The 25,129-nt window shown below is 43.2% G+C and overlaps 1 long non-coding RNA gene across 1 annotated transcript; it reads left to right on the forward strand.

Annotated features, from left to right (window-relative positions):
* The first annotated feature begins 388 nt into the window (after positions 1 to 388).
* LOC309681466 lies at positions 389 to 7,723 on the forward strand. Its single transcript, XR_014270038.1, has 3 exons — positions 389 to 734; positions 1,797 to 1,934; positions 7,620 to 7,723. It is a non-coding gene; the product is annotated as an uncharacterized lncRNA (long non-coding RNA).
* Positions 7,724 to 25,129: the final 17,406 nt, after the last annotated feature.

Here is a 25,129-nt window from a genome sequence, read left to right on the forward strand (position 1 = left end):
AGCACGATGTGTAAGCTTGAGCCGTTTCCCCACCTTCTGTCTGGCACTTGCATGAAAGAAAAGTACTAGTACATATTAGCTAGGTAAGAAATTCTCTTAGAAAACCATTGTGAGCCCAGTGACAGCAAATGCTTAAGTTATGGTTGCTGTTCGCCTCAGAGGAGCCAAGCAGTACTTTGCTGCCATCTTCCAGGTTGATAATTTCTAGCCATTAGGAAGAAGCAGCACAACTGAATACCGTGGAGGACCCTGATACTGCCAGAATATATATAGTGGAAGTGTCTGTCTCTTTCAGTTAAAGACATTTTTCCTCCTTGTTCCTGTTGCTAACCTAGCAGAAGCGTTGGAAAGGAGGAATGTGCATTTGCTATTAGTCCCATGATCTAAATTGGGGATGCTCGGCTGAGGAGTTAACTACCTAGTGAATCTTACTGTCCTGACAAATGCTTGTCAGGCTCTCGGTAACTCTCGTGTACTATGATTAAAGCTGACCCACTTCTCTAGTTCAGATCTCTGGTTCTCCAGCTGTTCCTAAAATCTGCTGATTGTGCTTTCCAGAACCTGTACAGAAGGCAGTGGTACTGGCTATGCTAGGATTGAGCAAGTGAGCATAAAGATCCATAACTATCCCTTAAAAAAAAAAAAAAAAAAAGGCAATTGCTCTTACACAGATCGCAACTGTAGATGGACTTGCAGAAATGCAAGTGGACAACAGGTGGAGCAAGTGTACCGTGGTACGTACGTGCAGGGAAACACGAATGTTTTAACACTGCTGTGTGCATACAGGGATAGCGAGGCGTAATCAGCCTCTCATGAAAGGCAGCATGTTTTATCTCTGCCAGTGTTGCCCTATAATTTAACAAATGATATGAAGGTGACTTAGTTCTGGTGCGGAATAAGTTGCAATTATCATCTAGGTCGCTTTTACAGACTGGCAATTAGTCCTATTTTTGTTTCGCATCAGCAGCATAACTAGACTAGATAAATTCAGTAAGAGCCAGACTGGCTATTTGCAGATAGATACTTAGTGTGAAGAAAAAAAACCCCAAGCACCCAGCCCTGGTAGGTGATAGTACATTAATAACACTGTGTCAGGGAAGGGGGGGGGGTAAGTCAGTGTTGCATGAAAAAAGGAGCTCAGCGATGAGCAGATGCCAAATAAATGAAAAAAAAAAAAAAAAAAGTAATTGGATTGTGCCTTGGGTTTCGGGGATCTAATTTCAGATACTCTTGTACTAATTTTCCCTGAAGGACTGTGTATTCTTCTCTCTCCCTTATCAGAAGTTGTGGAAATCTATAAGCATTTTACATGCTTTCAGACTGAACTTTAAGGTAGGCAGTCCAGACCCCCTGCTTAAACATATCTTGAAAAACGTTGACTGATGTGACTTATCCAAGCAGAGTGAGGCTGTAGCTGATTCAAAAAGACAGCAGCAAAGCAAATTGCCAGTCTTGTACTGCAAGCCCCAATATTACTGCTTTCCCTAACACTTTAGTACAAAAAATGCTTGCTAGTGATACAAAACTCATGAGCTTTGTTTTTGCACCTGCTGTGTGCTTCAATCTATGCCTTTAAATGAATGGTTCTTTTTAAGTACGTACAGACATATAAATTTCAATTTTATGAAATATTGTGGGAACTGATACTCAATTTTTGTCAGGCAATAACAAAGTAAAATAAATTTCACAGGTCTCATTTTCCCAGATAAAGGGAAGGAGAACTACTGAATTGAAAAGTACTTTCAATACTGGAAATATTATGTTCTGTGCTTTCTCTTCCATGTGGTTGGCTGAAGGGATTTCCACAGCCAGCAGCTAGGAATACCTTCCATGAAGCTGTAAATCCTTCACACGGGCTGCCGAGAAGAGATTTCCAAGACGACCTGAGAACTATTTTTTCATCACCTTATCTCAGTATTGAGGTTAATCACTGTGTAAGTACCTCAGTTATTGGTAACATAAGATCAAATATTCCTCTTCATTTTAAAACTGCATACCTTCTCTTATTTATAGGGAAACTTTATTTGTTTCTCAGAGTCTCTGCTATATTTCATAATTTTAATTCTCCCCAATGCCAGATTGGGCTTGATCTGATCTCAATCACATGGTGGTTTATATAGTAAATGAACTATTGAATATTAAGTAACATACATTGGCAATATCAGATGCAGAGACATGCAAATAATGATTACAAATACACACAGTTATTTTTATGCATATATAAATGGATTTTTTTTAATTTTTCTTTAACTTTTCTAAAAAAATCATAACTATTTTATATTATTGTCAGTCCTATGCTCCGTATGTCCTTTTTCATGTCACAGTGTTAAGTGGGTTTGATGTTAGTGTACAAGTCTGAATCCACTATTCTAAAGTGCAGTAGGTAAAGTGTAAAGTGAGATCACCACATCAGCACTTCTGATCATTAGGCTTGGTTCCTTGTGCTCAAGTCTGGAATTTGCCTATAAAGCTCTAATGTGTTTTGGTGGCAAAATTTGTATTTTTAGCTGAAGGGAAGTACAAATATATTTTGCACTTGAAGCTGGGCAGAGTTTCTATTTAATAGATCTCAGAACTGAAATTTCAGGCGCATCAAGTATCCTCTTAATTCTTTACCTTCCCCAGAGTATCAGAATATACGATTATGGGGGTTTGATTTGTCAAGAAAGATGGTTGAAAAACAATTTTGAGGCTTCCCTCAGGGAATTAACTAAATATGTGCTTTATCAATGCAATTTTTTAGCAGCACAGGAATTCTACTTTTTGATTTTTCTTAAATTATGGACTCAGTAGGCTATGGCTCTAAGTGTATCGAGTTAATTAAATTCTGTAAGCAAACTATTATTCATTAAGAGGATAGGCTAGGGGTTTTGGTACTTCATTCAAAGTTAGGAGTTCTGGATTCAGTTTTGCTGTTGGCTCCTAGTCACAGGCAAGTCACTAATTTTTCCCATCTGTGAAATGGGGTCCTCAAAACTTCAAGGCCTTATATGGCTGTGCCACTTTCATTAGGAGCTGAGATGCTCCAATATATGACAAGAGGACTTGTTCAGTTGAATGTGGAAGTTCCAGCATGGGGCTTGCTTCAACAATGCAGCTATTGTTTCAGTGCCTGAAAGTGAGCAGAGCTCCTTTTGAAATATCTTTATGCACTTTTGAGAAGGGTTGCCTACAAGTGTTTAGTAATGTCAGTGTTAAGATGAAAAAAAAAAAAAACCAACCACCAAAGTCTAAGAACCTAACAGTTTGGAGCAGAAGTCTCCTGTCATTTCCATGACTAAATAGATGGGCCTGCCAGCATCTCTCTTCTTTACAACAGTACACAAAGTTGCTGGTAAAATAAAAAATTTGTTAATGTGTAGTATAATACAGGCGGTTTTAGGCATATGCTTGAACTGCCAATATGAACAGGGTTCTCCCTAATGGATGGAGTATTGTTGCCTTTCTTCTGGCTTTCGGTTCTTCTGGCAATGCCCTTGCAGTGGTTATTGTTGATGTGGAAGAAATCTCAGCGATCCCCTCTTAATTCTGCAAAGGACAGCCTTGCACTTGTGTTGAGTCGGCAGTCTTACTTGAGCAGACAGTGTACTACACAGTGGTGGTTGTATTGCAAATACGTACTAGGGTGGATTTCCCGAGCTGTATACCATCTTTGTACTGTCTTCACACCTCAGGCTGGTCTATTATTAGAGATGCTCATGAAAAAATAAATATTGGTGGTATATAAAGAAAAAGATATTGGGTTTGTATCGCCCTGGGGAAAAAAGTAAATACAGTTATTTCTGCAAAGGGAATGTATGACCTTCAATATCAATGTTTTAATAAGATTATTAACACCTATAACTGTATAAGATTTTTCTGTGTCCAATTTTTTGATTTAGTGCCACTGTAACTTGCAGTATCTCTTATGGACATCATTTTCATTTCTTGTACATAGGACTAAGAAGCTGATGCCTGCAGTTACTCTTTTCTCCCTAATTCCAATTTAACAGAAAAAAATTTAAAATGTTTTCAGGCAAGCGTAATACTTGTCTTCAGAAATACAGCAATTCAATTTGACTTCAAAAGCCATAAGATCATAGAATTGTAGAACAGCCCAGGTTGAAAGGGACTTCAAAAGGTCATTTGGTCCAACCTTTCATGGGAAAGGGAATCTAGATGAGATGATCTAGCACCTTGTCCAATTGCATCTTGAAAACCTCCAGCGATAAGGACTCCACGTGTCCCTGGGGATATTGTTCCAGTGATTGGCTGTTCTCACTGTAAAAAATGTTTTTCTAGTATTGAGATGAAACCTGTCCTAGTGCAACTTGAGCCTGTTGCCCCTTGTCATCTCTGTGTGGCTTCTTGTGAAGTTGGAGACTCAGCCTTCTTTGTAGCTGCCCTTTAAGTACTGTGGAGTACTGTGATGACGTTCCCTCTGAGCCCTCTCTTCTCCCGGGAGAAAAGACTCAGCTCCTTCAGTTTTTCCTTACAGGCCAGGTTCTCCCCACCCATTTGATCATCTTTGTGGCCTCCGCTTTGGGACCTTTTGGACCAGTTTGTCTGCTTCTTTGTCCGCGTCTTTCTTGAATTGTGAGGACCACATGGACACAGCATTCCAGATGAGGCCTGAAAAGTGCTGAGTGGAGTGTGGTGATCACATATCTTCTCTGCTAGTAATGCCCTTGTGGATGCAGCCCAGGATCCAATTTGCCTTTACTGCTACAGCAGAACACTGCTGAAGCACATTCAGCTTGTTGTCCACCAGGACCTCCAGGTCCCTTTCAACAAGGCTTTTCATCTAGCCGTGCAGATCCTAGCCTGTACTGAGTTCTTCAGTTCTGTTGTCCCAGGTGCAGGACTTTGCACTTGTCTTTATTAAACTTCATACAGTTCTTGCTAGCCCACTCTTCCAGCCTATCCAGGTCTCTCTGTAAGATGTATCTCCCTTCTGATGTGTCCATCTCACCCCCCCCTATTTAGTGTCCTCAGCAAACTTAGTGAGGGTGCTTTTGGTCCCATCGTCCAGATCATTTATGAAGATGTTGAACAGTGTGGGGCCCAGTGTCAATCCCTGGGGGACCCTACTTGTGACAGGCTGCCAGTCTGAATAAAAACCATTGATCATCACCACCTGACTGTGGCCTGTGAGACAATTCCCTACCCATCTTGTAGACCACCTATCCAATCTGTATTTTGCCAGGTTATCCTGTAGAAGGCTGTGGAAACAGTGTTGAATGCTTTGCTGAAGTCCGGGTAAACAATGTCCACTGCTCAAGATATGAGTCTGGATTCTAACCTGGCTTTAACAAATATTCCAGAAAGTGCCACTGATTCTTTTAATAGATACGTCAAGCTGCTTTGAAATGACAAGGTCTTATACCTCAGAAAGACTTAGGGGGAAAAAAAAAAAAAACCAAAACCCCAAATTATCCCATAAATACATTTTATGTATATACTCAATACTTTCTGTTATGACTAGTCTTCTGCTGTTGACTAACTCTAATCTGAATTTGTCTGTGCTGGGATCAGGCCTAAAACATTCGGGTTCTCCCTGTGGTGCAAATCTGCAGGAGAGCAAAATGGGTATCAGTGGAAATTACTGTTTAAGCTCCAGCTCAAGTTTAAGTGGACTGTTTTGCTTGTTAACATGGTAGCAAAAGTAAGGATCACCACTTTGTGCTTGATAATGCATGTCAATTGCCATGTTCAATAAATCGGCAGTAGAGTGAAGTTGTTAGGGTTTTCCAGATGAGGAGCTACTCTTGAAGAACTCTGTCTCCAATCTTCCTCTGGTTCCTTATTTAGCTTTTCTGCCCTTCCCTTCTGCCACCTTAGAACTCAAACTCCAGAGGAGCTTGCATTTTGGTGCTGATTTCTCAGCTTGGAAAGCATTAATCAGAATTGGTCAGAATCCACCTGAAATACTGACATCTTTGTTCAGAACAGGACATAAATGAAAAAAACAAACACCAGCAAGTGCCCAAACCATTTCCGTAGAAAGCTGCTGTCTGCACAATAAAGAAATGAATGCCAGTTGGCTGAAAACTCATGTTTGTTTGAGGAGAAGAGTCACCACCTGGCTCTTGGTAGATTCCTTTGGCTACTGTGTTTCTTGCATCTTTGCAGGCTTGTGGTTCTGCCCCATCCCTTGGTGTGGCCCAGCCCTAAACTTCTATATCCAACCATGTAGTACCTTCTCCAGCAGCTCCCGTGCTGCATACCTCCATGATGCCTTCCTCAACAGTGTGCCCCGCTAGTTTCAGAGTTGCTTAGATGGGTGGAGACAGGGTGGAGTGTGGAATAGGTCTGAGAGGGAAATGTATCCAAAAAGCCTGAGAAATGCTGTGCTGAGGTATGGATTTCCAGCTGGATCACGTTTTACATTTTACAATCCTGTCTGCATTCCTGTGAGATGCACAGGGGAAAATGAGGATTTTTATATTTTAACTGGAAAAAGCCACCCACCTGAGAGAAACGTTGTTTCCCATTTTCCTCTTAATAATTTTTCTCTACTTGTCTTGTTCTTGCTGTTACTTCAGTGAAACTCTCTCTCCCACAAGTGGCCGCTCACACACAGCAGTTTTTCATAGCTGACAGTGGAACTACTTGTGTAGTGGGAGCAATTGGCTGCAGTAGGAGGGTGCTGTGACCTGATCGGCTGTTGCAGTGTGTTTCTATTGTGCGTAGGCTCAGCAGTGCTACATGACAAATGATTTTTTTACTGCTATGGCTTGCCAAAGACTTCAGTTTGTGCCTTCACCACTGCTGGTGAGATTTCTGGTTGTTCATCACCTCATGGATCAGGCCTTTTGTTAAGGGTGACCCTAAAAAAAGCATCATACTAACTGACAGGCACCACTTGATGTTAATTCCTTCAGGGTCCAAGGGCAGTGTGCCAGGAATGAAGAGGAATTGGTTGAGTCAACGAAGGGAAAAATCGATTACAGAAATATTAGGGGTGCTATATTAAATATGCCTGTACTCCCAAAAGGATAAGCTAAGGGCTGTCAAAACACTGCAATCTATTTTCCAGTTTTATGTAGCTTTGCATTCGGTTTTCATGGAGATGAGAAAAAAGTCTTCACGAAGCCTTGTTGGTTGGTCTTGGTTCAAAAGGTGCTTAACAGGTTTGCCTCCAATGTCCCTATATTTAAGCGTTACACACAACGATTTCCACTGTACTTAGCATTTCTGAAAAACCAGGTCCCTTAAAGAGTTGTCTAACTGGATGCAGAGTGCGAATAGGTGATCTTGTGCAGCTCTCCGAGACAGCGTGGGGGGGAAGGATGAGGAGAGAAGGTGCCATTGCCATGCAGGTCCAGTTGCTCCAAAAGTGCTGAGCCCTCGTGTGTTTAATGTGTCCGCTGATGACAACAGAACTCCTGATTGAAAACACAATAGTGGATCTATTTGGGGCTTTTGCCCCAAGCTACTGGGGCTTTGAGCAACCTGGTCTAGTGGGAGGTGTCCCTGCCTATGGCAGGGGGATTGGAACTAGATGATCTTCAAGGTCCCTTCCAACCTAAATCATTTTATGATACTAAGATTCTATGATCTAGCTCTTTGCACTCACATTTTGCAGTGTTCACCTTGGTTTTTATAGCCTGAGATCCTGATCCTTGTTCTCCTTGCAGTAAATGGTGGAAGTCCTGCTGACTGCAGAGGGAGATGACCAGGCCTTCTACGGACTCTTTTTCCACTGGAAGCAGAAATAAAGCAGCAGACTTTGAAATGCAACCTTCACATCTTGTCAGCATGTTTCTTTCCAGATTCCTGGGAGGGCCCTTAAAGACAGCAGCGTGGATGGACAGACAGGAAGAGGGATAGACATTGCGAAGCATGAATAATCCTCAATTCTAGCCTGGTTGTTCACCTAAGGGAGCTCTGAGTAATAAAATGAGGTTTCTGAGAAAGCTTGAGATTCCTACTCCACCTTCTGTTTACAACAGCTTTATGCATTTTGTTTTTTGCATGTGCTTAAAAGATTATTTTAATTTTAAAATGGAGTTCCCTGTCCCTTCACTCCTGTGCATGTGGCCCCAGCACCCCAGTTCTCACTGTAGCCTTTGTGAGAGTCACCCCGTGATCACGTCAACAGTGACCCAGTCTGCAGATGTACTGCTACTTGGAGAGAGCAAAAAGAGGTTTTGTATGGGCCCCTGTAGATGAGTGGATAGCACAAGAAACAGCTTCATGGTGTACTGAGCAGGAGAACAGAGAGAGCTGGTGGCTACATTTCCCACCTCTGCTACCAAAATCATGGTCTCCCTGTTGCAGCAGCATGGGCCCCAGTTCTGGCAGTAGAGATCCTTGTGGACAGACCCCTCCCATTGCTTGCAGCACTCTGGCACAGAGTTTGTTTGTTTGTGTAGTTGTAGTCTGTGGGCAGTGATCCTTTCCAGGAGGGCTTCTTCAGAGGCAGGATTTGCAGGGGGGACACAAACTGCCCCTAGGAGTAAGAGACCAGAAGCCATGATGGAAAAATCCATGTTTACTGTATTTGTGCCCCTCTTACCGCAAGAACTGTTATCAGCACTTACAGTGTAAAAATTGCATCAAGAGTAAAGCTCAGAAGTCTTTGCTGGCAATTTATGTTGCAGTTGGTAGAATCACATCGTAGGTGCCGGCCAGTATCTCTTCAAGAGTTCATTCATACAAGTACAGGAATGTGCAAAACCCTCCAGTCTGACCACTTCCAGCTCTACAACAGGCACAGGTGTCATTCTCACAAGTCTTTGTAACGCTGTTGCAAATGGCCCGGGACTTTTTCAAGTTAGGTTTAAATAACAGTGATACAGAGTTAGATCTGGAGGAAGAGTTCCTGCCTGTTGTGATGCAGCATGTTCCTGATGACACTGTTTTCTTTACCAAGGGGGACTGATGGGACAGGTTTTACCCAACCTTCTTGTACACGTCTTCAGTATAAATATCCCCACTCGATCAAGGCTCTCCCTTGGCTCTTTTTATTGACGAGAGAGAGTAATGGGCCTTTATAGGATGTGAGTCATCAGGCCTATTTTAGACATTTCATTTAGGTGAGATTAATGGTGGCTTCCCACTGCTTGCTTCTCTCCAGTGACTCAGAGAGCTCTGGTCTGACTAGACTTGATTTAACATGTGTTGTACAGAAGCCTGTATCTGCACAGAGGCATCACCTTGCCTGATTAGACCTGGTTTCTTAGCTGCAGAGTTGATTTTGATAGGTGATATGCATAACATGCACACAAAACCATAGATGGGTATGTTTATGCTCTTATTTTGTCATCTGCCCCAAAGCTGGATTTTGCTGTCCGTGAAGATGATGACCCGGCAAACTTGGTCTCACGTACAGCTACAGCTTCTCTTCCACCACATCCAGAGCCATGGGGACAGCTTCCAGCACACCTCGCAGGTTGATATCCTGCCCGAAACCACCCTCAGGGCACGTCTGCAGTCTGCTGGTCTCTGCTTGCTCCTCAGCTGCAGTGCGGGCAAACCCACGGTGCCAAAAGACATCTTGGAGACATGATACTCCTCCTGGTTTCAGGCTGTGATTGCACAAATCAGAATTATTACATTAGGGTAAATACAGCATGACTCAGGAGAGAAACAGATGCACATTTTTTCTTAGAAAGTCAAACGCTTTACAGGACTTTGGTTTTCATCTGCTGTAGTCTCCAGCAGGTCCTGCTGGGGAGACAGGCCAAGGCGGAGGGGACTGGGCTCTTTTATCTCATTATTGGAGTATTAAATATTTACGGAATTCTGGTGTTGAAAGCTGTAATCTGAACGGTTGAGAAAAAGTTCAGACCTGCATACTTAGCTTCCAGAAAATGCCCACATTAATTTCTCTGATTAAAGTGGAGCAACCACAAGGGAAGTTCGCAGGACAGACAATTTCAAATTCTAAATAGAAATGTAACAGGAAATTAAAGTAAAAAGGAAAGACCTGTGACCAATAGCCATAAAGAATCATTTGACCAGTGTCTAGATTTCAGCTGCATAACAAATCTAGGCAAACCACCAAGAAATATGTATTTGTTATGCTTTTTCAGTTATGTTTCTCAAGCTCAAACCACTTGAAATAAAGAAAACTGACTCAGGAAATTAGTGTGTTAAGGTCTTCATTGATGTAATTGTAACTGCAAAACATATTTTACAGTATTAACATCATCATCCGATCATTGCTTTGCAGTCAGTATAATTGGGTCATCTGATAATTAAAGGCTCAATCCTGATCCCATTGATCCTTGAAGAACTGCTTCATTTACGCTGCCGAGCTTGTCGGCAGCTGTCTGTATTTGGTGTGTTCGTACAGGTAAGAGAGACTTCAAGTGATGAAAGCTCCAGTCTTCCTGACAGCAGTGTCTCAATCGTCTCTTCAGTGATTTTGGTTTTGGGAGATGGTGGATACCTACCCGACATTAAAGAACAACCATATACTAACTGTCCTGTTTCAATTCGTGATGTGACTTTACGAGTAATTTCTTACAAGTTGGAGGTGAGTCTTCAGGTTGCTAGTACTCTGGATCTTTTGAGTTCGCAAAACCTGTATGGCAATGTTGCCCCACGCACAGCACCACTAAATGGGACCTCCGGTGACCTGAAAATTAGATGGAAAGAGAAAATTATACTTAGCTCTGTTTGTAATCCTGAGAGAACAAATAATATGATTGCAAACTTACAGTCTATTAGGCTTTCTTCTCAGATTAATATTTCCAGACATTCAGTGCTAGAAAACTTTAAAAATGAAAATTCTAGACTATAGCGTGTGAGTACATGCATATATATAAATATACACTCTATCTAATATATGTGACAGTATAACAGTGATTGTAATGGAAAATCATACATCTGAGAACACTATTGTCACTACATTAAAATTGCCTGTTTTGGTGTGTTTGCACATAGTGGCTTGATGTTATTTTAAGTGAAGAGTACCTAATTTTTTTTTAAAAAAAACAAAGGTTTTTAACAATTTCCATCACCATACCCTAACAACCAGAGATGAATTGGATTTCTTAAAACTCAAAGGATTCTTTTCTTTTTTTTTCCCCCTCTAGGCTAAGAACAAGCATGAAAAATGTCAAAGGAGGTAACAGATAATTATCTCTTTGTATGCATATATGTAACAGCATACACATTTTTACATTTTATATATAAGAAACTTCCAGTGTGGCAGTGCGGGGTTTCTAAGGGGCTGTACCATGCCAGCCGTAGCAGTACCACCAGTTGCTTCCCCTCCCTGAGCATTATCCCATCACTTTTGGGGTGGAGAAGCTGGGAGCTGAGCTGGAGCTCTGCAGTGGTGAGAAACAGCTGGCAGAAGCCCCTTGAGCGTTCGCACTTGCTTGCTTTGCCCTTGAGCTCAAGTAACTGTTTCATTGGTCTCCCAGGCAAGCTGTGAGTCCCGTTTGTTTCTCCAACGTGGATGTGATGAGAAGACCCTCAAAAAGTCTCGCACGCATTTTTTTTTTTTTTTGCTGCTGCTGATTAGAGAGCCGTTGCTGTGCGCTCGAAGGGGCTGGGATGCTTCCAGGAGCGGTGGATTCCTGCGTGTACATGGGAACGAGCTGAAGAGCGCCTGCAACAAGGTGGGAGGATTTTTTCCTTATACTTTTTCAATATAGCTAGATAAATACGAATGAAAAGCAACTGAGCCTGTTATTCTCTTAAGTCCCTCCTGGCCAGGAGGAGTGAGCTAAATAACACAGACACTTCTTTAAAGCAGCAGAAACGGGCGGTTCTATAGGGAGTCAGTCAAATCTTGCTTGCTTGACATCTTTTGCTGAGATTTGCTAAGATTTTATCTGCTTTCTAAATATGTTCATAAGATTTCCTCTCCTAAGTTGGTCTCTCTTCTGTTCTCCTCCCATGGAGTATTTATGAAGGGGCTTGGGGGCTGCTTCATTCAAAGTTAGAGATTAAGACCACAGGTAATTAGGCCCAACTTGTGAATCCTCTGCCTTTGCGGGAACTTAAGGGGGTTCAAAATGTATCAGAGACACAGGCATGGTGCATGACTGACAATCCCGTTTTCCACATAAAATGAGGCAAAAAACTTTCACGTGGAGATAAAAAGCGTTTCCCCAAAGACGGTAAGACACTGACTATAGGTACCGCTTCCCCGTGTATGACCCTAAAGACAGTATAAAGTTTGGCGGTGAGAATCCAAGCAAACAGTCAGAAACCTCATCTCGTTACGGGTACAGACACTTAATGAGATAAAAGAGATCATAAAGCGGTTTGAGGGCTGCAAGCTGCCTGCTGTGCAGAAAGAGCAGTCCTCCTACCATCTCCTGTGTGACTTGGAAATCTCCCATCTAACCCCGCAACAAGCCTAGCTGTGCTTAGCTCTAGAAAAAGCAGGCAGGAGGAAGCGTATTTCAAAAAACCAGCATGTGCTACTATTGTGAGGAGTTGGTTAAGTTTTTTTTTTCCCTTAGAGCATTTCAGAAGACAAAAGTATTTTTTCATGGATAAAAAAAAAAAAAATTAAATGAGAAACCACAACTTTGGGGTACAAATATTTTGTTTATAAAAACTGGAAGTGATTTGGGAAGTGGTTTTTAAAGATTCTTTTTTAATAGAAAATGGTTTGAAGAAAACAGGAGAAAACTCAGTTTTAAGTCCATGCTTCTTTGTCCAAAAGGAAAACATTTTGTGAGAGGGAAAAAAAGAGGGAGAAAAAAAGCTTTTGTAATGTCTTACAAAAATACTTGGCATTTTTTGAACATTTCTATGTCTTTGTTTGCATCTTGCTCTGCTTCTTAATTGTTGTAATGTAGCCTTCCTCAGATGCAATATTATTTGTGAAGGAATTTTGTTAAATACGTCATACTCTCAAAGGAAGGTGGCAAAGAGGAAGGTTCCTGTTGCAAGACAGCATTCCTGGGGGCAAGTCACTCTGCTAAAGCTCTCTGAAAGGCAGATAAATATGTTATAGGAAGAACTTCATCCCACAAAGAATGTTTGCAGTGGGTTGTCTTTTCCTTGCTTAAAAGTACGGCGTATACATCATCTTGCCAAATCATTGTTCTCACGTCAACTGCTTTCCATGTTGAGAAACTGCATATCTCTGTGCAAAATTGCAGCTCTCTAAAGGCAGTTGAAGGTTCAAGGTGACACTGTGTTATGGGGTGGAATAAGTTGCTGCTTCTACACATGGGTATGGCTGGGGAGGAAGGTGACTTTTCCTCCATCTGTTTCACCAAAGACTCGCTCAAATTCTGCATTGTCAAATACTGGGGAGAAATGATCCTCGTTGTGTGATTTACTTTTAACATGAGACAGTCTCTGTAGGCACCTATAGCTTTCTGTGTTAGTAGATTTGATTACTATGTATGTGTCCTGTCGTTTCGTTTAGTGGCAGACACAGGCAGCAGAAGTTGATAACAGGGCCAATAATTAAGGTTGCCTAAAATTAAAAAAAAAATAAAATTAGACTTGTCTAGGTCCTATTTTCACTTGTTAATATTTTTGTTAAACTTCAGCCCTGCAGAACGATACTTTCTACACCAGAATTTTTCCTCAGAATGGAGCGTCAAAAGCCAAATCACAAAGGGCTTGCTGAGTCTCCAGTTCAGAAATAAACTATTTTTGCCTGTGAAGTCTCAGGAAGAAGGATGAGAGGATGCAGTTTGCCCTGGAAGTGGAGGGACTGGGAGGCAGGTGGCAGCAGGGTCAGCAGTTAATGACTGAAAGGGAGGTGACAACTGAACTGCAACTGAAGCAAAGAAAGTGGGGCTAGAGGAGCCAGCACAGATCCTGAGACTTGGCATTCATTTTCTGTTGGCCACCGAATGGCCTCAAAGTGAGTTTTGTTCTTCCCTTGGATGTGGTCCATGTTGTCTGCCTCCTGTTGGCGCGGAGCGTAGCAGTCCTAGGTGTGCCACAACACTGAGGGCTTTCGCTAAACATGGCCTATGGCGTCTGTGTTGGTCTTATGGGCAGCTTGAATGGAGACGCCTGTAAATCCCATGCATCCTTGTGACAGGTGATATCTGGGCCTACATCAGTTATTTATCAGCTCTTTATGGGTGTAGGAAGCTGATACAGGAGGGACGTGATTATGAGTGAGCTCTGAAGCCTAGTGTCTTCTTATAGATGCCTGTGCATAAAACACAGGGCGCACACCTCCCCACGCAGAGTAGACAGGTTGCTTCGGAGCCAGTGCTCTGGTGGTGTCTTTGACAGTAGGTGACGTGGGCAAGCAATGAGTTTGTTCTTGGATGTAGCCTTGGGACTGCTCTTGCGCAGCAGTGTGGATGTGTCTTCAGAGCACAAGCAGCTGTGTGGTTCGTGTCTTGTGCTGGTTTTGGCTGGGATAGAGTGAATTTTCTTCACGGTAGCTGGTAAGGGGCTGTGCTTTGTGTTTGTGCTGGAAACAGTGTTGATAATTCATGGATGTTTTAGTTACTGCTGAGCAGTGCTTGCACAGAGCCAAGGCCTTTTCTGCTCCTCACACCGCCCCGCCAGTGAATAGGCTGGGGGTGCACAAGAAGTTTGGAGGGGACACATCCAGGACAGCTGACCCCAACTGACCAAAGGGATATTCCGTACCATATGACATCATGCTCGGCATTAAAGCTAGGGGGGAAGTTGGTGGGGGGTGTGTGGCTGCTCAGGGACCAGCTGGGCATCGGTTGGTTGGTGGTGAGCAATTGTTTTCATTTGCATCAGTTGTCTTTCTTGGGTTTTATTTATTTCTCTTTTTTAATTTTTAATTTTTAATTTTTAATTTTTAAGTTTTTATTATTTTACTTTTCATTGCAATTATATTTTTATTACTATTACTATTATTATTATTATTATTATTATTATTATTATTATTATTATTATTTTTCAATTATTAAACTGTTTTTATCTCAACCCACGAGTTTTCTCACTTTTAGCCCTCTGATTCTCTCCCCCCATCCCACTGCGGGAGGAGTTAGCGGGTGGCTGTGTGGTGTTTAGATGCTGGCCAGGGTTAAATCACAACAGTCCTTTTTGGTGCCTAACATGGGGCTGGAAGGGTTTGTGATAATAACAGATTGCCCAGCACGTATGAGAAGGGATTTATGTCAGTTAACAGTTGTGGGTCATGGTATTGATTCATTTCTTCTTGATATTAGTCTATCTGATCTGTGCCATGATTTTTTTGGTTGTTTTTTTTTTTTTTTCTGTACATGTTAAAGACTGGTGTTGGCTTTTGCAGTTTGCTGTGTTCTGTAGTGATTAGTGATTTTTTGCTGGAGAGATTTTTTATTAAAACACTGACCTTGACCTTAATCTGGTATTTGGGCTCTGTACTGAAGCCATTATGGTACTTTGGGTACCATCTCATGGAGACAATTAACAATTACACTTCTTCCTCTAAGAGGTTTTTTTTGTGGATGAAATAGAGACTGGCATCTTCACTGCCTTCTTCTGTGATGTTTTCTCCCTCATCACAATAACTTTTCAGTTATCTTGAACAGAAGTTAAAATACTTCTATTGGTATTTCTTAGGAATATTGCTTTGGTTTTCTCTAAGGTTAACAAGCAAATTAGGGATATGACCCAGGCTCTGTGACAGTATGGTCATGAGTGGCAAGGTGTATGGGAGAATATGGGCAGGTATCTAGAGAACTTCTCAACTCCAGTGGTCTGGAACTTCACTCCCAAATAACTTAAGTATCCTGATGAAGTGATAGAATGTTTGAAAAAAAAAAAAAATGCCATGGCTATTCCAAAGAGGCACAACTTACTGCACTGTGCTTGTGCCTGGCCAGCATCTACCAAACACTGAGTGATATTATGCAGCACCCTCACGGAGAAGAGAGGGTCTCTGGATCTGAAAACATACCAACAGACACTGTGGCTAAACCAGACACTGTACCAGTCACCCCTATAACTAAAAAGAAACAGTGGAAGCATAAGTCAACTTGTTTAGTAAAGGATGAAGGAGCTTCTTCCAAGAGGGAGCAGGAGAAAGAATCAGAATAAGCAGCCTGTTGTGCAGCAGAGCAGTTACAAGAACAGGAGGAGGAAGAGACTGAAATCATAAATGAGACAGGAACCACCTGATCCCTTTCCCTAAGTGAGCTGTGAGATATGCAAAAAGATTTTAGCCGTCAACTAGGCGAGCTAATTCTCAGGTGGTTACTCCAGTGCTAGGATATTGGGGCCAGTAGTCAGGAATTAGAGGGTAAGGAAGCCCACCAGCTGGGACCCCTTGCTAAGGATAAGGCCATTGACAAAGGGATTGGAAAAGGGCAGGAGTCCTGTCAAGTATGAAGGACAGGTATCCCCCTTCAAGGAAGAATCTGCAAATTCCTGAAGCAAATGGATCACTGTTGGGGGAGGTATCCAGTATCTGAGGGAATTAGCTGTGCTGGGATTGATCTATAACAATCATGTATCCAAAGACCCAGATGAAATCTGGAGCATGCGGTCCATGTGGCGATAGTTTATACAAAAAGTAGTGATGTCATATGCCAACGCCCTGCCGATAATGAGCTGGGCAGGCATGGAGGCACCAACTGTAAATGGACTGGCCAGACAACTCAGACAGTATGAAGATGATCTGGCTCCCTCCATGCAGGCCTGTATCTTGGCTTTGAAGGAACTGACCCAAGAATTGTCTGAGCAATCCGAGAAGAATATGTCTTCCTCATGCACTCCAACCAAGGTCTCAGCTATTAAGAATCAGCCTTTTTCTGTTCAAGGGAGATGGCACGGGTGGCGCACACCACGTGCAACCCTGTGGTTCTTCTTGTTTGACCGGGGGGAGGACATGAGGAAGTGGGATGGTGAACTTACCTGGAGACAAGAAGCTTGGGGTACACGAACTGCAAGGAAAAACAACAGCCAAAAAGCGTCCATCCAGGAAAATTACTGCTTCACTGTCTGTTGGGCAGAGTAAAAGGGCTGATCGTACTTTTAATCCCGAGGAAGAAACTTCTGTTTTGCAGTTACAAAAATAAACTAATGAAGATTCCGACCAGGAATAGAGGGGCCCTGCCTTTGCTAAGGTGGAGGAAAGGGACAAGCAGGTTTACTGGACTGTATGGGTTCAATGGCCTGGCACATCAGCCCCACGGGAGTATAAAGCTGTAGTGGACACTGGTGCACAGTGTACTGCAATACCATCAGATTACGAAGGGGCAGAATTCATCTGTATTTCTGGAGTGATGGGAGGATCTCAAGAACTGTCTGTGTTGGAGGCTGAGGCAAGCCAAACTGGGAACGAGTGGCAAAAGCATCCTATTGTGACTGGTCCAGAGGCTCCGTGTATCCTTGACATAGGCTACCTCAAGGGAGGGTACTTCAAAGACTCAAAAGGGTACTGGTAGGCTTTTGGTATAGCTGCCTTGAATGTGGAGAAGATTAAACAGCTGTCTAGTTTGCCTGGTTTCTCAGAAGATCCATCTCTGCTGTGGGTTAAAGAACAGTGGGTGCCAATTTCTACTATGACAGTGCACCGGCGACAATATCACACTAATGGAGACTCTCTGGTTCCCATCCATAAGATGATCTGGTGACTGGAGAGTCAAGGAGTGATCAGTGACACTCATTCACCCTTTAATAGTCCCATATGGCCAGAGAAAAAAAATCTAATGAGAGTGGAGCCTAACAGTGGACGATCGAAGCCTGAACGAACTCACACCGCTACTGAGTACTGCCATACCAGACATGCTAGAACTCCAATATGAACTGGAGTCAAAGACCGCCAAATGCTATGCAACAATTGATATTGCCAATGTGTTTTTCTTGATCCCTTTGGTGGCAGAGTGCAGGCCACTGTTTGCTTTCATGTGGAGGGGTATCCAGTACACCTGGAATTGACTGCCCCAAGGTTGGGAACACAGTCCTAGCATTTGTCATGGATTGATACAGACTGCACTGGAACAAGGTGAAGCTCCTGAACACCTGCAGTATATTGATGACATCATTATGTGGGGCAACACAGTGGAGGAAATGTTTGGGAAGGGGAGAAGAATAATCCAGACTCTTTTGAAAGCTGGTTTTGCTATAAACCAAAGTAAGGTCAAAGGACCTGCACAGGAGATCTAGTTTTTAGGAATAAAATGTACAGCATACCAAAAATTAGCTGCAATTTAGATGCTTAGATGCCCTTGTGGACCTGGCCTTTGTTGAACTGTGAAAGGTGAAGCTCCTGTAGTCCTGGCCTGTGATGGCAATCATGCTCTGTGATTTGAAGGAAGGTCTGAAAAGAAAGGTGCCCAGTGGATGCGATCAGTAAAATAACAGCTCTGTCTCCACCAACTAAAAAATAGAAACACAAGCTTTCTTGGGTGTCGTGGGTTTTTGGAGAATGCATATTCCAGGTTATAGTCTGATCGTAAGCCCTCTCTGCCAAGTGACCAAGAAGAAGAATGACTTTGAATGGGGCCCTGAGCAGCAGCAAGCCTTTGAACAAATTATACGAGAGATAATTTGTGCAGTACTCTTGGGCCGGTCCAGACAGGGCAAAATGTGTAAAATGTGCTTTACACCTCAGCAAGGGATAACGGCCCCACCTGGAGCCTCTGGCAGAAAGTACCTGGAGAGACTCAAGGTCAGCCCCCAGGGTTTTGGAGCCGGGGATATAAGGGATCTGAAGCCTGTTACACTCCAACTAAAAAAGAAGTAATAGCAGCATATGAAGGAATTCGAGCCACTTCAGAAGTAGTTGGTACTGAAGCACAGCTCCTTTTGGCACCTCAAGTGCCTGTGCTGGATGTTCAAAGGGAGGGTCCCCTCTACACATCATGCAACTGAGGCTACATGGAGTAAGTGGGTCACACTGATCACACAGCAGGCTCGAATGGGAAACCCCAGTCACCCAGGAATTCTGGAAGTGATCATGGACTGGGCAGAGCGCCAAAACTTGGCAGTGTCACCAGAGGGTGACTTGTGCTGAGGAGGTCCCACTCTCCAGTAAATTACCAGAAAATGAAAAGCAATATGCCCTGTTTACAGATGGTTCCCGTCATGTTGTGGGAAAACATTGTGGGTGGAAAGCTGCTGTGTGGAGTCCTACACAATAAGTTGCAGAAACTGCTGAAGGAAAAGGTGAATTGAGTCAGTTTGAAAAAATAAAAGCTATCCAGCTAGCTTTAGACTTCCCTGAATGAGGGAAGTGGCCAGCACTTTATCTCTATACTGATTCATGGATGGTGGCAAATGCCCTCTGGGGCTGGTTACAGCAAGGGAAGCCAACCATCTGGCAGTGCAGAGGCAAACTCATCTGGGCTGCCCCGTTATGGCAAGATATTGCTGCTCGGGTACAGAACCTGGCTGTTAAGGTACGTCACATAGATGTTTATGAACCCCAGAGTCGGGCCACTGAAGAACATTGAAACAATGAGCAGGTGGACCAGGCTGCTAACATTGAAGTGGCTCAGGTGGATCTGGATTTGGGAACATAAGGGGGAGCTATTTATAGCTTGATGGGCCCATGGCACATCAGGACACTACAGAAGGGGTGTGACATACAAATGGGCTTGTGATTGAGAGGTGGACTTGACTATTGATGCCATTGCAGAGGTTATCCATGAATGTAAAACATACGCCATAATCAAGCAAGCCAAGCAGCTAAAGCCTTTTTGGTCTAGAGGACGACATCTGAAATATCAATATGGGAAGCCTGGCAGATTGATTATATCACACTACCACGAACCCACCATATCAAACACCATGTGCTCGCAATGGTGGAAGTAACTACTAGATGGGTGGAAACATACCCATGCCACTGCCTGGAATACTATCTTGGGCCTTGAAAAGCAACTTTTATGGTAACACAGCACCTCTGAAAGAATTGAATCGGACAACGGGACGCATTTCTGAAACAACCTCACAGACACCTGATCATCAACTGGGAGTATCACATCCCCTATTAAGCACCAGCCTCTGGGAAAACTGAACGATACAGTGGACTGCTAAAATGTACATGGAGAGCAATGGGTGCTAGGACATTCAAGCAGTGGGATACACATTTAGCAGAAGCCACTTGGCTAGTTAACACTAGAGGATCTGCCAGTTGACCTGGACCTGCCCAGTCAAAACCCCTGCACACTGTGGAAGGAGATAAGATCCCTGTAGTACATATAGGGAACTGATTGGGAAAAACACTCTGGGTATTCCTTCCTCAGGAAACAGTAAAGCTATTCACTCAGGACCTGGTTGCACTTGGTGGGTAATGCAGAAGGATGGGGGAGTCTAATGTATACATCAAAGTGGGTGAATCCTGGGTGAAAATAATTTGTGATTTCAGTTGCATGATGGCAGTATTACATGATGCTGTATGTCACCACAGCTGTGACTGCCATACATCAAAGGTATTATAGCAGGAAGCTCTTGCTACTAGCCAAATTAGAGGCAAGAGGAGGAATTCATTGCAGTGTTAAAACTTAAGGCCTAGTCCAAAGGGATCGGGGTGGGGAATGTAATGGATATACCTTTAAATTGTTGTAACCCCTGATTTGAGTTGCATGTTATAGGAGTTACTGTAGCAGGAACCACCTGAACCAATGGATGAGAACCCTTACAAGAAGCAGTGCAGGTGCAGCAGTGACCCAATCTGAGCTGGCTTTGGTGCCCAATGACTCCATGCAACACACCACCTCTCCTGTCCTGAGTGACCACCATAACAGATGGAGCCCAAAGTCATGGACTAAATGAACTCTATTGACATTTTGTGGACATTTTATGGATGTTTTACAGGGGTGGTCCATCGACTAAGGGAATGATATCTGTGTATTGTATCAAAGGATGGGAAGGGGTGTGGTGATTAATGAGGATGTATTGGATAGTATGGCACCTGAGCGTGACGTAAATATGTGTGGAATAAGGGGTGAAGAATATGCTGGTTTTGGCTGGGATAGAGTTAATTTTCTTCACAGTAGCTGGTAAGGGGCTATGTTTTGCATTTGTGCTGGAAACGGTGTTGATAATACAGGGATGTTTTAGTTATTGCCAAGCAGTGCTTACACAGAGTCAAGGCCTTTTCTGCTCCTCACACCGCCCCGCCAGTGAGTAGGCTGGGGGTGCACAAGAAGCTGGGAGGGGATACAGCCAGGACAGCTGACCCCAACTGACCAAAGGGGTATTCCATACAGTATGACAATATGCTCAGCGATAAAACTAGCAAGGAGGTTGGCAGGGGGGCTGCCGCTTGGGGACTGACTGGGCATCGGTCGGTTGGTGGTGAGCAATTGTTTTCATTTGCATCACTTGTCTTTCTTGGGTTTTATTTCTTTCTCTTTTTTATTTTTTATTATTTTCCTTTTAATGACAATTTTTAAAAATTATTATTGTTATCATTATCCCCCCTCCCCCTTTATTAAACTGTTTTTATCTCAACCCACAAATTTTCTCACTTTCAGCCCTCCAATTCTCTCCCCCCGTCTCGCTGAGTGCCTGCGCGAGTGGCTGTGTGGTGTTTAGTTGCTGGCTAGGATTAAACCATGACACTGCCATAGATCTAAGGCTGTGGGAAAACAGGAATAAGCCCCATCAGTGGCTTTAACTCTCTACACTAACATGCGGCTGCCAGACAACCTGCAGAAAAATTAACTCCAGCACCAGTAGCTCCTATCCCAAGAGATGCTGCAGTCCTCCAGCCTTCTTGCCTAGCTCTCTCTGAACTGATGTTATTCCATGCTAGACCCTCTGTGCTGGTAGTATCCAGGAGGACTTTTATTAATGAATGAAAATGGCATTTATTCCTGCAAGGGAGAACCACCAATGGCTACACAGAGGTGCCTTTTGTGCCTTCAAGCCAAAAACCAAAGCAGCTTCCTGCCATGGGGTTGCAGTAGATGAGGTGTCTGTGTACGGCTAATAACTTAAAGGGAGAAAGCTCTGCACAGCGGGGCTGCTCTGAAGAAAAGTGCTTTCACCACTGAAGATTACTGTTCCTCAGGAAAAAAAGCTGGTAGGAGCGTGGTTTGTAAAGGTCATTTGAAGCTTCCAATAACAGCATTCTTGAGAGTGGGAACTAGAAAAAAAATGGGTGTCAGGAGCCCATCTCAATGTGAAGAGCTTCAGCATATCGGTATTACCCAGGGAACTCTCCCTAATTTTTGAGTATTGCTCAGGTACTTAAAGCATGACTCTGACATTGCTGGAATAAGCCTAAAAGACAAGAAATCTGTCCGTGGTTTTCTGAAGCTTGCAAATGAAGTTGTGCCGTCCCAGTTCTGAAACTCACGTTACAGTACTTGGGCATACCTTCTACTATCTAGATACTCTTGCTCCACCTAGTGAGTAAATTTATTGCTCATCCTGGCTTAGTTTTGGCTGTGTAGAGGGCCTGGGGAAAAGTACATAATTTATGAATTCGACCTATGCAAAGATGGGAATTACCCAGGAAGATTCTAGGTTTCATTTTGTTGGAAGAGTAAGAACGACAGTGATTTTAGCTTACAGCTGCTCATTGACATGTCTTTTAAATTCTTTTTAAAAGACTTGAGGGTTTTTTTAATGAACTTTCCCATGAACATCTATTTGTGTTTATATTTAGTGGGTGGATTTACTTGTTATGTGAGTCAAACGGGGGGGGGGGGGGAAGAGATAAAATGAAAAAAGTTGGTTTAAGTACTTTAACTGTATCTGTTACAATCCATCTTTACTGTTCTTGTTCAGCAGCCAAAACACATTCCTCTCTTATAAAAGAAGGAACACAAAGGCACCAGCTCACAGATCTTTAGTGCAATAAAGCCATCTCTGAGGCCTATGTGAGGGGCCGCATCCTGCTGGGCACCGATGAGAGAAGAGCAGGGACAGGGCATGCCAGCATAGAGATGCTCAGGACCCGCTCCGGTGCCTGCTGAACCCCTGTTAAGCTCAGAGAGTTCAGGATTTGCCCCTTCATTCTTCTGTCCTGCCTTGTCTTTCCACTTCTGTGACCATCTTGCCTAACCCTTGCCAGACACATCTCATGCCATATTCCCCCTCTTCTTTTTCTCTTTCTCTTTCCAAAAGACATTCACTAAAACTATGTGTGGAAAGCAGGAAGGGGGAAAAAAAAGGGGCCATAGCATTTTTTTCTAAGAGTTTGTTTTTGGGGTGCCATTTGATAGTCATGGAAGAAAACTGCTCTTTTCAACTGGCTGTGGGTGAGACCCAGGGGTCCGGCAGCCCCCCTTGGTGCACCCCACAACATTACCTGCACTGGGCAGCATCCTCACCCTGCTGCTTTCTCTGCAGCCCAGCTTGTGCCTTACAGTCCTGCCAGGCGTCACAGCCTTCTCTCGCTGTCCCTGTCATCCTGGCTGTGGCTTGTGGCCATGGCCAGTGAGGTGACCCTGCTGGCAGGGTGCCCAAAACTGCTGCCAGGCTCATCTTCCACCACCTCTTGCCTGAGCCCCCTGGCCATGCATGACCAGGCTGGAAGAAGCATGACTGAGACCCGTTTGCTCTGTCTGAGCACGCATGTGGTTTATGGACTGGTGAAAACACGATGTGCGTATTTCGACCAGATGTGATGACTATGTAGCATGGTAGCAGCAGGGACACTTGACTGCACAGTAAGTGCCATTTTCTTTGGGTAGAAGTTTCCTAATTTTATTTGAAAACTCCTGTTAGTACTTCTGAGTTTGGTTAAGCTCATGTAATAGATACATATACACCATATATAAAAATATATATGTATATATTCTGAAAACATACAAGCTGAAGACATAGGGCTTCCATGGCTAACTGGATTTTCTGCTTTTAAGTGAAAACAGTTTTTTTATTTTGAAAAAGGATTTAATAAGGAAAGTTCCCTTCCCTCACCAAAAAAAACCATGAAAAGATTTCAGTACTGTTTTGTGCCTGTAAGGGCAAAGTTGTACAAGGCTTATAGAGACTATCTAAATATGTTTGCATGGCCTTGGCTACCTTGTTTATTGGTCCAGCATCAACAGTGAGCAACTCAGGCCCTCTGTAGATGGCTGTATGATCCAGCTGTTACCTCTGTACAGTGCTCTGTGCTATTAAATATCCTTGGTATAATTGTTTTGCATAGTACCGTTTTAATGTTTTCTTGAACAGTAAGATGTCATTTTTAGAAATTCTGGGGTGCAAGGGTTGGAAACAATGGTAAAGGAAGTCTGTTCCCATATTTACCTTCTCCCTTCCCCAGCACAGAATGCAGCACTGGGAGCCAGCCTCATAGAAGTCTGATGGTCCTACTGGTACAGTGTCAGCCTGAAGGACTCAGGACCATGGTGAAGGAAATATATTGGTCCAGTACATTGTGCTGTGTGTCTGTCATGTCTATCACTATCGACTGTATCTGGGTGCTAATATCCTGCTTTTCTCGGGAGATAAAGATCCAAGATCTTGACAGCGAGTGCTGAGTAACGCCCAGGTGACATTTGCTGCAGTTTGTCCTGGAGTGGTGTCTTAGCCAAATTTCAGGTCAGGTGGTTGGTTTGTCTTACCATGCAGCTTTATACTGACAGTGCTTCTTGGCTTCTTCCATTTTAAATAGTTATTTTTAATATTACTGGCAATTAGATTGCCTCACTGTTCTGCCTATGAGCTGGCTTAGTTAATTTGTGAGCGATACAGTCCCTATGGACATTGCAGTGGAGGTAAAGGAGGTCATTACTTATTATTTCTAAGGATCATAGCTTTTTCACCTACTTCTGAGGTTTTGTGGCCTCTCATGACCTTCACAGCTCACAGTGAAAGTGTCATGTTCTCATCCTGCATGCCCCCAGGCTATATAAGCCTGATTCAGGGTTTTCTACATTCTTATCTATGGATTGTCATGAACCCTGTTGTATTTAATGCTGTCACCAAAAGCTTCAGATTTGCACATCTGACCTAGTGAACAGAATAGCATTTGCAGGTAAAAAGATAATGAAAATCAGAAATTTGCTTAAGGGAAATCAGAAAATCTGCTCAAGATCTCTCTTCCTGGGTTAAGGAATCAATACAGAAAGGCAGAGGGAAGGAATAGAGATGGGGAAAACTTCTGGATTAATTAGAAATTGTAGAAATCTGACAATCAAGTATTATTTTTCCTATGAGGTAAAGCTAAACCCATTCAGAGGGCAAAAGACAGGCAGTGTAAAGCAAAGTGACTGACTGCTGATTTTTTGACCCCATAGAAGAGGAATATGCTTCGGTGTAAAACAGCAAGGAAAAACCTTCACAATATCTGACCACCACAGCCTTCTGCTGAAGTACAGGAGTTGGTGGG

Source organism: Vanellus vanellus (genome assembly GCF_965231255.1).
Source record: "Vanellus vanellus genome assembly, chromosome: 1".
In the NCBI taxonomy this organism is placed as follows: domain Eukaryota; kingdom Metazoa; phylum Chordata; class Aves; order Charadriiformes; family Charadriidae; genus Vanellus; species Vanellus vanellus.